This window comes from Schistocerca nitens, chromosome 8, assembly GCF_023898315.1.
Source record: "Schistocerca nitens isolate TAMUIC-IGC-003100 chromosome 8, iqSchNite1.1, whole genome shotgun sequence".
NCBI classification, from domain to species: domain Eukaryota; kingdom Metazoa; phylum Arthropoda; class Insecta; order Orthoptera; family Acrididae; genus Schistocerca; species Schistocerca nitens.
Window position 1 is genome coordinate 264,012,639 of NC_064621.1, and position 13,493 is coordinate 264,026,131.

The 13,493-nt window shown below is 41.6% G+C and overlaps 1 non-coding gene across 1 annotated transcript; it reads right to left on the bottom strand.

Annotated features, from left to right (window-relative positions):
* Positions 1 to 10,685: 10,685 nt before the first annotated feature.
* Trnat-ugu (transfer RNA threonine (anticodon UGU)) lies at positions 10,686 to 10,760 on the bottom strand. The gene has a single exon. It is a non-coding gene; the product is annotated as a tRNA-Thr (tRNA).
* Positions 10,761 to 13,493: the final 2,733 nt, after the last annotated feature.

A 13,493-nucleotide genomic window follows, 5' to 3' on the forward strand; every position in this document is an offset into this window, starting at 1 on the left:
AACGCCACACTGGAAATGCAGGTTGATACCAGGTTGGACTTCAGGAGGACAACGCACAGCACGGACATTTCATATGTCACAACACGGCTACACAATGGAAGAGCGTGGGGAGAATCATAATACGGCAAGCCGACAATGAAGGTACAAAAAATTACTAAGATCTACAAACTCATCAAGTAACATTTGGAAAGGCAGTCAGATCCTACAAATCCTGTATCACTCCTATACTAAAATTCACATATTTCTAGCCCAAGAAGAACAGAAGAATGCAAGAAAGAAGAGAAGAACAGAAAATGCAAGGTGAAGAAGGGCAGAAGACAGCAAGATACCTTTCTCTCCTATCCTACAAAGCAAATTGCTACAAACGTCTTTCCATGAACTTTGAGGGATGGCTTTCCGGCAGTCGTTCTTCCCACGAACCATACGCGACTGGAACAGAAAAGGGAGGTAATGACAGTGGCATGTAAAGTGCCCTCCGCCACACACCTTTGGGTGGCTTGCGGAGTATAAATGTAGGTGTAGATGTACAATAACCACCTCTCCAAAAATAAACCTTGAATCGTCAAACAAATACAAGTGAACGCAAATGGAATATTAAGTAGTACCAACCAACATTATCTAGAAATAGATTCAGAAAAATGAACAGTATTCTCCCTACCACATCATCAAATTGCCATACCGAACCACGTGTGAAGTACCAAGACATCACAACACAATACTGGGTGACGATCGTCGGTAGTCAATTACAATAATCAAACTTCCATACTGTCACAGGTGTGACAGCAAAAGAGTACCAAGACATCACTGTTTATGCAGTAAACCACAGTCATCATCATCGGTCAAAAGTACCACTTCATGATAACAATGTCAACAAGTAAGACATGCATCTCATGCTGTGGTGCTTCTCTCATGATTTGTGACACCCATAGAAATGAGTCGACGCGTTCCAGTATTTCAGTGGGGATAGCCGAGCACAGAAACCGATGCAGCAGAAAACGAAAAGACTGATAAAATACAAATGAAGAGTCAAGAAAATGATATATCTGTAAAAATATTTTTTCCTTTTTCGTAAAAGTAATTATTTTATCATCTATGTAGAAGCCATAATGTGATAGAGACCTTAAAATATTATGTAAAGAAAATTAATTAGTATGAGTAGATAATCTCAAAAATCCCTGTAAGCCAAGTTAGTTTTTTATATAAAAAAGATTTTGGTTAATCATATTCTGAAAGAGGATAGAATAAAGAAAAAACACTTCTTCACTCTTAAAACAGTGACATAAAAAAAGAAAAATAATGCCTAAATAAATAAAACAAAGTCACACAACAGATTTTGCGAACATTCATGCAAAGCTTAACTAAAGAAAAGATATAACCACACTAAAACATGATACACTGTAGACTAATGAGTTTAGAAAAATTAATATTGTAAAAACAATTTTTGGAAATGAAAAAGAAAAACAGAGACACGTCCTGGCAACGACAAAGAATAACAACCGTTGTAAAGTCTATATTTGCCTAACAACAAAACATAAATTGCAGAATTAAAAAATAGAAACTATAGCTATAAAGAAATCATTAGAAAAAATGGTTAAGAATGGCTGAGAAAAGTTTATTGGAAAGTGTAAAAGAACAATTTTTGCCTGACTTTGTCAATGTTTTCCTCGGCATTCACAAACCCCAGACAAAAATTTTGTCAGTAGGAGGTCGTGGTCTCCTGACCTTCATTGCTTACACATTCCGCCCTCACAGTCATATTCCGCACATCAAGACGCCTCTTTCGAATCCAAACTCGATAAGATAAAGTCAATGTTGTATGAATGCATGCAAACGATATGCAAATAACAAGTAAATCGCAAGTGCGCACCGAGGTTGAAATACTCAAGGCTGGCATCACACACACATTCAAGACATGATGGTCGGGAGAGGCAAACCACTCGCCAGGAGGCCGGTCCCTTCAGAGAACGAGCCAACCTATCTACATCGGCCTGCGACCGCCCATAGAGCAAACAGCGTTTGCCCAAGTGAAAGGGAGAACAACCCCGTGTTCAGCTTAAAAGCAAATTCCTCTACATTGTGTGGGAGCGCCCAGCCTATGCATTCTTTACAAACACAGCACACAGTTTCAGAGGTTTTCACAGGGAGACAGCAAACGCCAAACGCCGATGCTACAGATTTCTGGATTGGTCGCCTTAAACGAAACGTCTATCTCCTGTTTTAGAAGAGCAATGCTGATTGGCAGACGATATTCCTGACGCCTTGAGCTGAAGGAGTAATGGAAGAGACAATGAGATATACCCCTTCACTTCTGGTGTGGACAGGGGCCGTTCCGTTGTCGCTCTTGGAGCAAGAACACGTAACGAGAGCGTGTTAGCTCATATGTGTACTCAAAGAGCGAGGAACAAATCTCTCCTCAGTACTTATCTGGGAGAGCACCTCTGTCGAGACTGAATCGGAGTGTGACTCTGTATTGAGTCCTTGCGATTAAGTGTTGTTCACTGTGTTGGCCGCCACTCTTATTGTGCGGTGTGGACAGAGTTATAGTTAAACGCCTGCAAGCGAATTTTTGAGTGGCATCGCGGTGGACTGGTCATCTGACCGGTGTACCACGCCAATAGTTAGACTAGCGGCGAATAGGAGTCCCTGACTTCATCAAGGCGTAGGGAGAGTTTAATTGTCAGCAGCGAGCGATGCAGACAGCAGTCATCGCAGCTTACGGTATTGTGAGGAACAGCTCTTGTGAGACCCATATTTCCTCCACAACAGTACACATCACTGCATTTCACACGCAACAGCCTCGACCATACCTAGCAACATTCTAACGGATAATTATTTAAGTTGAGTTGGCGCGGCTCTCAGCCATTCTGCCAAGTCAATAACAATCTTAAACTTTGTAAAGAAATTTCATTAGCGAATCCTATCCTTAAGAGGTAACTTCACATTCCGAGAAGGACCGGGAAATAACTTGTTCAGTTCATAACTAAAAGTGCCATTGTGATTTCTCAGAATTTCTGCAAAAAAAAATATTTTCGTTAGTTTCAAGTTTTTCTTACACTAACTAGCACTACTCCAGTACCCAAGTATCCCACTAGTTATGTAAGAAATGTTGTGAATTTTTGTGTCATTTCCTTACCTCAGACGACTCCAGAAGATATTTATTGCTGAAAGTTTTTCAGGCATTTCTGTTTAGAACGTTAGGAGCGTCTGTCTGACTTCTGTAGTGGTGTGGGGGTTGAAATTGCATCTTTCAGGAGCCACAGGGTAACGGGTACATCTCAGATTAATCCATTGCACAGAATGACTGAATAGCACCCACACGTCACTCACAAGGTGACTTAAGAACGGTAAAAAAACGGTCCCGCAAAATTACAAACCAATATCCTTAACATCGATGTGTTGCAGAATTCTTGAATTTGTTCTGAGTTCGAATATAATAAATTTCCTTGAGACCGGAAAACTTCTGCCCACGAATCAGTACGGTTTTAAAAAGTGTCGCTCGTGCGAAACTCAGCTTGCCCTTTTCTCACATGATATAGAGTACTGTGAACTATGGAAGAAGGGTAACAGGCAGATTCCAAATTTCTAAATTTCCGAATAGCATTTGACACAGTGTCCAACTGTTAACGAAGGTACGAGCATACGGGAAAGGCTCCCAGAAATGTGATTGGCTCGAAGACTTCTTGACAGAATTTAAATTTAATGATCAATTAAAGGTAGCATAGGAAACGCGAGAATTAGGCTTAAATGAAATCACGGAAAGTTTGGTGTGTGATTCTAATAACGGTTTCTGTATCAGTGTTGATTAACCCTTCGAACATCCTAAATTAAATTCTAAGATAAAAAAATAACGAGGCACCAGGAGGGATTTATACGAATGGGGCGGAAATCGGTGGATGTGATATACGTGTACAAAGAAGCAAATTATTACAATTTCAGAAAAATTGGATGATATGTTTAAGAGAAAGAGCTTCACAAATTGGGCAAGTCAATAACGCGTTGGTCCACCTCTGGCGTTTATGCAAGGAATCACTCTGCTTGTCATTGATTGGTAGAGTTGTTGGATGTCCACTTGACGGGTATCGCGACAAATTTTGCCCAATTGGTATGTTCTATCGTCAAAATCCCGAGATGATTGCAGGGTTCTGTCCATTACACTCCGAACGTCCTCAACGGGGGAGAGATCGGGTGACCTTGTTGGCCAAGGTAGCTTTTGACGAGCACGAAGACAAGCAGTAAAACCTCTCGACGTGTGCGGGTGAGTATTAACGTGCTACAACGTAAGCCCAGGATGGCTTGCTATGAACGGCAACAAAACGAGGCGTGAAATATCGTCAACGTACCTTGGTGCTGCAAAGGGTCGTGCTATGATCCCAGACCATCACTCCTGGTTGTCGGGCTCTATGACGGTCGTCAGTGTGGTTAGTATCCCACTGCTGTTCGGGGCGTTTACAGACACTTGTTCGGCCTGGAGTCTCATTGACTGGAGTAGAATTGCCTGAGTGATGAGTCCCACTTCGAACTGACCCCCAAAGACCAGCGAAGACGTGTCTGGAGAGGACCTGCAAAGGACCTGCACGGCGATGGGATATCAATCTGACTGTTGCTGACCATATGGACAAACAACCAGAACTAATGGTCTGGGCTGCCATTTTTTTTTTTCATGGCAGGACCCGTTTGGTTATCATCCCCAGCATCCTTACAGCACAATGGGACGTCGACGATATCGTGCTCCCCGTTTTTTTTCCCCTAGTGGTATGCCATCCTCGGCTTACATTTCAACAAGATAATGTGCGCCCTTACTACTTGCTTCGTGCTTGCCAGACGCTACGTTGGCCAGCAAGGTAGCCAGATTTCTCCCCAACTGAGAACGGTTGGAGCATTATGGGCAGGGCCCTCCAACCATCTCGGGATTCTGACGATCTAATGCAACAGTTCGACAGAATATGGCACGCTATTCTTCAGGAGGACATCCATCAACTGCATGCACAAGAGCCAGAGGTGGACCAAGGCGTTTTTGACTTACACAATTTCTGAAGGTGTCTTTCTTGAAAAAATAATCAATTTCTTCGGAAATAGTAATCATTTGTTTATCTGTAGATTTACATTACATCTAATCATTTGATCCCCATCGACGCGCAAGTCGCCGAAGTGGCGTCAAATCGAAAGACTTGCACCTGCGAACGGTCTACGCGACGGGAGGCCCTAGTCACACCACATTTACCTTTACATCACATACATCGATTTCCGTCAGTTGGGATTATTCACAGCCGGCCGGGGTGGCCGAGCGGTTATAGGCGCTACAGTCTGGAACCGCACGACCGCTACGGTCGCAGGTTCGAATCCTGCCTCTGACATGGATGTGTGTGATGTCCTTAGGTTGGTTGGGTTTAAGTAGTTCTAAGTTCTAGGGGACTGATGACCTTAGAAGTTAAGTCCCATAGTGCTCAGAGCCATTTGAACCATTGATTATTCGTACTTGTGTTTTTTTTGTGTCTGCAGAATATGACAGACATGTAGGATCTAAAGCCAATGAGTGGAGGGTAGGGCAGCGAAGCGTAGTACTATCTGTGAAATAATTTTGGAGTGATTTATTCGGCGTAACAGTAATCCTAAAAGGAACTGACATAAGTACAATGGCAGCTCTACAAAGATCACATTTGAATACTACGAATCGAGTAAGATTTTACGGTGGGTATAGCAATCGATTTATATTGATAGAACAGGGTTCAAATATACGTTAGGTTATCCATATTTAAGCTTTTGGTGCAGTTGTTAATTGTTAAAGGCATAAAAAGGGAAGGTTAATTTGAAGAGGCAGAGACGATATCCTACCACATTCTGGATCAATCCGAAGGTCCGCCTCTAATGCTATCATTCCCGAAAGAACGTGAGATCTTAGTCTTCCTTCGTTCCTCTTGGAATTTTAGGCAGAAGTTCAATAAAGCTTATCAAGTCTATAAAGAATGTAAGTAAAAATTTCATCCTATTGCCGATATTGTTAAATATTAATGAATAAAACGAAAGAAAATCAACGAGCAGGAATAAAAGTGCACGATTAAGAACATTTTTGCGAGTATCTCAGTCCTTCTGGCTTTCGTGAAATGGAAGCTACGTATCATAGAAAATCAGATGATATGAAAGCAAGGATGGAATTACATTTAGTAGAAAGGTGACAAGTGACTTTTCTGAACTTGATAACTGACAAATATGGGAACAAGTAGTGAAACAAGATTATGAAGCTTAGACGAAGCAAACTGCTATAGGAAAAAAAGTTTTACCCTCAGAAAGAGCTCAACATTATTCGGCGTAACAGTAATCCCAAAAGGAACTGACAGAAGTACAGAGGCACCTCTACAAAAATCACATTTGAATACTACGAATCGAGTAAGATTTTACGGTGGGTGTAGCAGTCGATTTATATTGATAGAACAGGGTTCAAATATCCGTAACTGACGTACACCTTCGTGGAACTGTATGTCGAGATCACAATGCAACATCATTATTCAGCGATCAACGACCCAACTAACGCGTTCTAATTGAACAAGTTACGTCCAGCTATGTTAATTTCAAACCTCTTTTTTCCATTCTCCTGAACTTGCCCTCTCGTTGCACAAGCGAACTCTTCATCTCTTGAGTGGACGGTGTTTTGTGGTCAGCCCTCCAGTACAGATGTGGGCATAGCGCACTACGTCATTTTTTTTGCCACTTGGCTACCTCATTAGATACGCATGCTCCTCAATACATTCGTGATTCGTTAATCTATCAATACACCATACAGCTCTTAATTTGACCCTTGTTTCGTTCTTCACCAACTTTGACTGGACCTAGCATTCATCATCCTTCTTTTAAACTTTCCCCTCCATCTACCTTCCTGTCTATCCGTATTTCTGCGCTAGAGAGAACTACTGGTCGCTTGATGGTGTTATATATCTTCATCTTAGTCCTGTATGAAAAGTGTATTTCGCAGGCCAGAGTCATATGTCATCTGCCTCTAACGGAAATAGACGATGTTATGTCATGCACACCTTGATCGAACACTTTCCAACTGATACTCCAGTATTTTCAGGCTTGCGGGCATGTTGATTCGAATTTCATCATTGTAGAAGCTTGTTATTTACTTATTTAATCTGAGCAGACTAGCGCCATCAGGCCCTCTCTTTCATCGGACCAGGGTTTCACATATACAGTACCTTTTATAACACCACAATTACCTAGTAAATAACAATTGTAATATGACAAATAGTATTAAAATGAGTGTGTGAAGTGACCATGTGAGTAAATTATACTGACTATGAATGAATAAAGCACTGTACTACTGCTGCTGTTGCCGCTAATAGTGATAATAATAAAATGATAATAATGCCACTCATAAGAATAACGATAGTGGCAGATATAAAAAGAATTTATAGGTGTACAAAATGGATGTATTCTGATATAGCGAGTTCTTCGAGGAAATGGCTGAGCACGAAGGATTTTGCTCTCATTGTGTCATGTTGTTCAGAGAGGAGCGTTAAGATTGAGGAGAGGTATGAGAGAGTGTACGTTGAAGACAGTAGAGAAGACATTGGATCTGGAAATCTCTGAGCTTGTCTGCACGCAGCCGGGATAGCTGTGCATATGATCGTGAAATATGATCAAAGAGTCGGACATCACAGATAAAACGAACAAAGGCATTCTTAACCAGTTCCAGGTTTCGTGAGATTTCCTGAGAAAGGCCTTAACATCACTGTAATCAATAAGTGTAAGTATAAATTTTTGTACAAGTTCTTTTTTCAGATCAAGAGGGAAGAGGATTAGGAGTAACCCATTGAATTACAGACTCATATTACTGACCACAATTTGCAGTAGGATTTTGGAGCATACACTGTACTCGAACATTATGAATCAACTTGAAGAAAATGTCTTATTGATACATAACCAACACGGATTCAGAAAATATCATTCTTGTGCAACACAGTTAGCTCTTTATGTACGCCGGCTGGAGTGGCCAATCGGTTCTAGGCACTACAGTCTGGAACCGCGCGACCGATACGGTCGCAGGTTCGAATCTTGCCTCGGGCATGAACGTGTGTGGTATCCCCAGGTTAGTTAGGTTTAAGTAGTTGTAAGTTCTAGGGGACTGATGACCCAAGAAGTTAAGTCCCATAGTGCTCAGAGCCATTTGAACCATTTCTTTATTCCCATGAAGTAATGAGTGCTGTCAACAAGGGATCTCAGATCGATTCCATATTCCTAGATTTTCAGAAGGCTTTTGATACCGTTCCTCACAGGCGACTATTAATCAAATTGCGTGCATATGGAGTATCGTTTCAGTTGTGTGACTGGATTCGTGGTTTCCTCTCAGAGAGGTCGCAGTTCGAAGTGATAGACGGTAAATCATCAAGTAGAACAGAAGTGTTATCTGGCGTTCCGCAAGGTAGTGTCATCGGCTCTCTGCTGTTCCTGATTTACATAAATGATTTAGGTGATAATCTGAGCAGCACCGTTAGATTGTTCGCAGATGACGCTGTAATTTACCGTCTAGTAAAATCATCAGACGATCAATTCCAATTTCAAAATGATCTAGAGAGAATTTCTCTATGGTGCAAAAAGTGGCAATTGGCACTAAACAAAGAAAAGTGCGAGGTCATCCACATGGGTACTAAAAGAAATCCGATACATTTTGGGTATACGATAAATTGCACAAATCTAAGGGCTGTCAATTTGACTAAATACCTAGGAATTACAATTATGAGCAACTTAAATTGGAAATACCACATAGATAATATTGTGGGGAAGGCGAAACAAAGATTTCGCTTTGTTGGCAGATCACATAGAAGATGCTACAAACTCACTAAAGAGACAGCCTACATTACACTTGTCCGTCCTCTGCTGGAATATTGTTGCGCGGTGTGTGATCCTTACCAGGTAGGATTTATGGAGGACATCGAAAAAGTGCAAAGAAGGGCAGCTCGTTTCGTGTTATTGCGCAATAGGGGTGAGAGTGTCACTGATATGATACGCGAGTTGGGATGGCAGTCACTGAAACAAAGGCGTTTTTCTTTGCGGCGAGATCTATTTATGAAATTTAAATCACCAACTTTCTCTTCCGAATGCGAAAATATTTTGTTGACACACACCTACGTAGGGAGAAATGATCATCATAATAAAATAAGAGGAATCAGAGCTCGAACGGAAGTATTTAGGTGATTCTTTTTCCCACGCGCCATTCGAGAGTGTAATGGGAGAGAAGTAGTATGAAAATGGTTCGATGAACTCTCTGCCAGGCACTTAAGTGTGAATTGCAGTGTAACCATGTAGATGTAGATGTAGATGTAGGTGTAGAAGAGGTTTTCAGACTTTTGTAGGGTATGGAGAGATGCTGATGCCTTATTGCACGTTGCTGTTGAGCGCTCAATCCCAATTAGATTTTCATCTGTTATTACTCCTAGACTCTTTTCTGAAGGAGAGAATTGATGTTTCTCCCATTTAGACTTAAAGATGGGAGGGATTCCAGATATCTCGAGGTAGTGAGCCTATAACGACCAACCAATACTGCCTAGGACTTGGATGGGTTGAGTTTTAACCCTCATGCGTTCATTGTGATAGTGAACACAGGTCGATACTGAGATTCTCGACAGCTGTGTTCAGGTTTACTGGTTGAGTTTAGATGCGACTAGAGATCATCGGTGTATGTGTGGCATTTGCAGTAGGACAAAACAGATGACACTTCATTGAGATACAATGAAAAGTGGATAGGACCAAATACCGAACCCTGGGAGATGCCTGGCACTACTACTCTCCATTTTGACTTGTGGGGCCGGGCATAACGTATTGCTGGCGAGACATCAGGTATGAGCCGAAATATTGCACCGCACCTGGCGAGAAATATCAGCTGCTAAGTTTGGCAAGTAAAATGTAGAACTCGACGGTATCAAAGGGTTTGCTGAAGAATGGCATTTGATGGGGCTAATGCTACTTTTTGCTAGAGGAAGGCAAGTGTTGCGTATCGTTATCTTCCGGCTTCGAAAAATCATTGGCTTGCGGGAAACCGATCATACGGACCAATCGCAGACACTACTAGGTAATGAAAGACTGCAGAGCGAGTGATGACGAGATGAGACCAGGATACAGTGCGGCAAGGAGAACAGGCACGTCGCCGTTAGAAAGACTGCATCATGAGATAATCTTAGGATTGGTTCGACTGGGTGTGAGAAACGACAGCAGAAGTTACAGGAAAACACCATGAACCGTCGAGAACTGATTTCTGGAGTCGGGCTGAGTCCTCGAGTTGCCACGAGTAATTTACCGCTGACATCACATCACAGCAATGGAGATTTGGATGCTGCATGGAAAAACTGGACCTTTGAAAGGCATTCTGTGGAAAATAGAATACTGAAAATTTGATGCTACAGAAGTCTGTTAGAAGTTTTGTTGTTGTGCACAGTGTGAAACGGGGAGAGATCTGTAAAGAAGGGCAAGAAAGCAAATCTAAGGAAATTTGTTTCCAGAAGAAGGGATAGCTTAGTAATACATATGCGAAGACAGCTGGAAATACTTTCTTGATACTGAATAACACAGTAGAGGGGGAAACTCAGAAGAATAGAAAATCCACAAGAAATTACCGACGAAATTAGCATTGTATATTAATACCTTCAGCTGCTGAGAGGCGTTGATATATATCAACGGGGACAGCTGAAAATGTGTGCCCCGACCGGGACTCGAACCCGGGATCTCCTGCTTACATGGCAGACGCTCTATCCATCTGAGCCACCGAGGGCACACTGTCACTGCAGGGACTATCTCGCGCACGCCTCCCTTGAGACCCACATTCTCACCTTATATGTCCACACACACACACACACATGTGTAATGTCCCTACCCAACACACTCATTACTCATGGAAGACATTCTTACCAAGTCCCGTAAGAGTTCGGGCAATATGTGTGCATCCGCACAGAAGAAGAAGGTCATGGCCGGTATTGCCGGAATTGTTAACGAAGTTGAGTGCGGCAAGAAGGCAGAGATGAGGTCTAGTTTTTTTTTTCTTTTTTTTTTCAGGCAGCCATCCAGTCTGTTTGTCCCACGTATTTATTGATATGCGATATGCACAACGAGCGTTATCGACGAATGAATTCTGATGCTGTGTCGCGACAGCTGTTTCAACATAACCTGATATGCGATACAACTTCATCTTCGTATTATTTTCTTGTCTGCCAACAGCAATATCCAGTTTGTTGACATTCTCGTGATTAGATTTTATTTTCATCTCTGTATTTGCGAACCTCTTTTATTCGTGCTAACGCATCTCTTCACGTTTGCTTTTATATCCAGAATTTTGATGAGGACTGGGTCCACAGCCTTAATGTAATTACTGAAGGCAGTGATTCCACATGTGACTGTTTAAAATACTTACTGCAATTGCATCTTCTACATTTTGTCGTTATCAGGCTCTTTGGGATGTTAAAATTCACTGAACAGCGCTACGTTGGGACACGATGGGGCAAAATCAGCAGCAGTCTGAAAGATATTGATCCGCCAAAGGAAAAGGTGGAAGGAGAGAGTTGTGTGCGCGCCAACCAAGAACCATCAGCATTCGGGCAAAGGCTATCTTGGAATAAACGTGTATGAATGCAGGTCAGCGTAGTATATGCAGTTGGATCAAATAGCCTTTTTTTGCTTGTGAAAGAAGAGCCTATTTCCCGTCAAAAGTGCTTTGTGTGAGCCATATATAGAAATATGTAGATGCCAGAACGACTTCCGCCCCAACACAACTTCACACCACATCGAGGCACATTATTATGATTACTGTAAATACATAGATAAGTAGATAAGTATTATGATGCACATACTAAACATCAAACATTAATTTTATTTGAGTGATCGGCTATTTACCTATTTCAGGCTTCTTTCTAAAGTCCTGTCAACGAAACCTAGTGGTGTAAAATGATGCAGATTTAAAATCATGAAACTGAAATTGAAAGTAAGTGTTCAAAGATAATTAGTACTAAATATTCAGTAAATGCAGTACTGTAAATAGTTTTGAAAGTCAATCTTATCTTATTCTTCTTTTTCTTGTGACTTTGTCCGCCATCGACGTAAGGTCGGATGGTTATTAACGGCTTTGGTATGGTTAGTTTAAGGGGTGGTGGGATTCCCTTCCTGTCGCCATCCCATTATCCCCTGGAACGGAATATGTATTTATTTTTATTTATTTACACGTCAAGTTCCGTGGGACAAAATTGAGGAGCAAATCTCCAAGGTCATGGAACGTGTCAGTACATGAACTTGCAACATAAAAGTAATAACAGATAAAAACAAATGTTCATGAACCTGAAAAAAGTCAATCCATAAGTTTAAGTAAACGCTATCAGCAACAAAATAAGAATCAGCTTAATTTTTCAAGGAACTCCTCGACAGAATAGAGGGAGTGACCCATGAGGAAACTCTTCAGTTTCGATTTGAAAGCGCATGGATTACTGCTAAAATTTTTGAATTCGAGTGGCAGCTTATTGAAAACGGATGCAGCAGTATACTGCACACCTTTTTGCACGAGAGTTAAGGAAGTCCGATCCAAATGGAGGTTTGATTTCTGCCGAGTATTAACCGAGTGAAAGCGCTGGTTATTCTTGGGAATAAACTAATATTGGTAACAAGAAACGACAATAAGGAATATACATATTGAGAGGCCAATGGCAAAATACCCAGACTCGTGAACAGAGGTCGACAAGAGGTTCGTGAACTCACACCACTTATTGCCCGAACCGCTCGTTTCTGAGCCAAAAATATACTTCTAGAATGGGAAGAGTTACCTCAAAATATAATACCATGCGACATAAGTGAATGAAAATAAGCAAAGTAGACTAATTTACGTGTCGAAGTATCACTCACTTTTGATACCGTTCAAATAGCAAAAATTGCAGTATTAAGTCTTTGAACAAGATCCTGAACGTGGGCTTTCCACGACAGCTTACTATCTATCTGAACAAAAAATGGTTCAAATGGCTCTGAGCACTATGCGACTTAACTTCTGAGGTCATCAGTCGCCTAGAACTTAGAACTAATTAAACCTACTTAACCTGAGGACATCACACACATCCATGCCCGAGGCAGGATTCGAACCTGCGACCGTAGCGGTCGCTCGGTTCCAGACTGAAGCGCCTAGAACCGCACGGCCACTCAGGCCGGCCTATCAGAACACCTAGAAATTTGAACTGTTCGGTTTCACTAATCATATGCCCGTTCTGTGAGATTAAATCATCAGGTTTTGTTGAATTGTGAGTTAGAAACCGTAAAAACTGAGTCTTACTGTGATTTAGCGTTAGTTTATTTTCTACAAGCCATGAACTGAGGTCATGTACTGCACTATTTGAAACCGAGTCAATGTTGCACACAACATCCTTTACTACCAAGCTAGTGTCATCAGGAAACAGAAATATTTTAGAGTTACCCATAATACTAGAGGGCATATCATTTATATAAATAAGGAACAGGGGCACCCCCCCCCCCCCCCC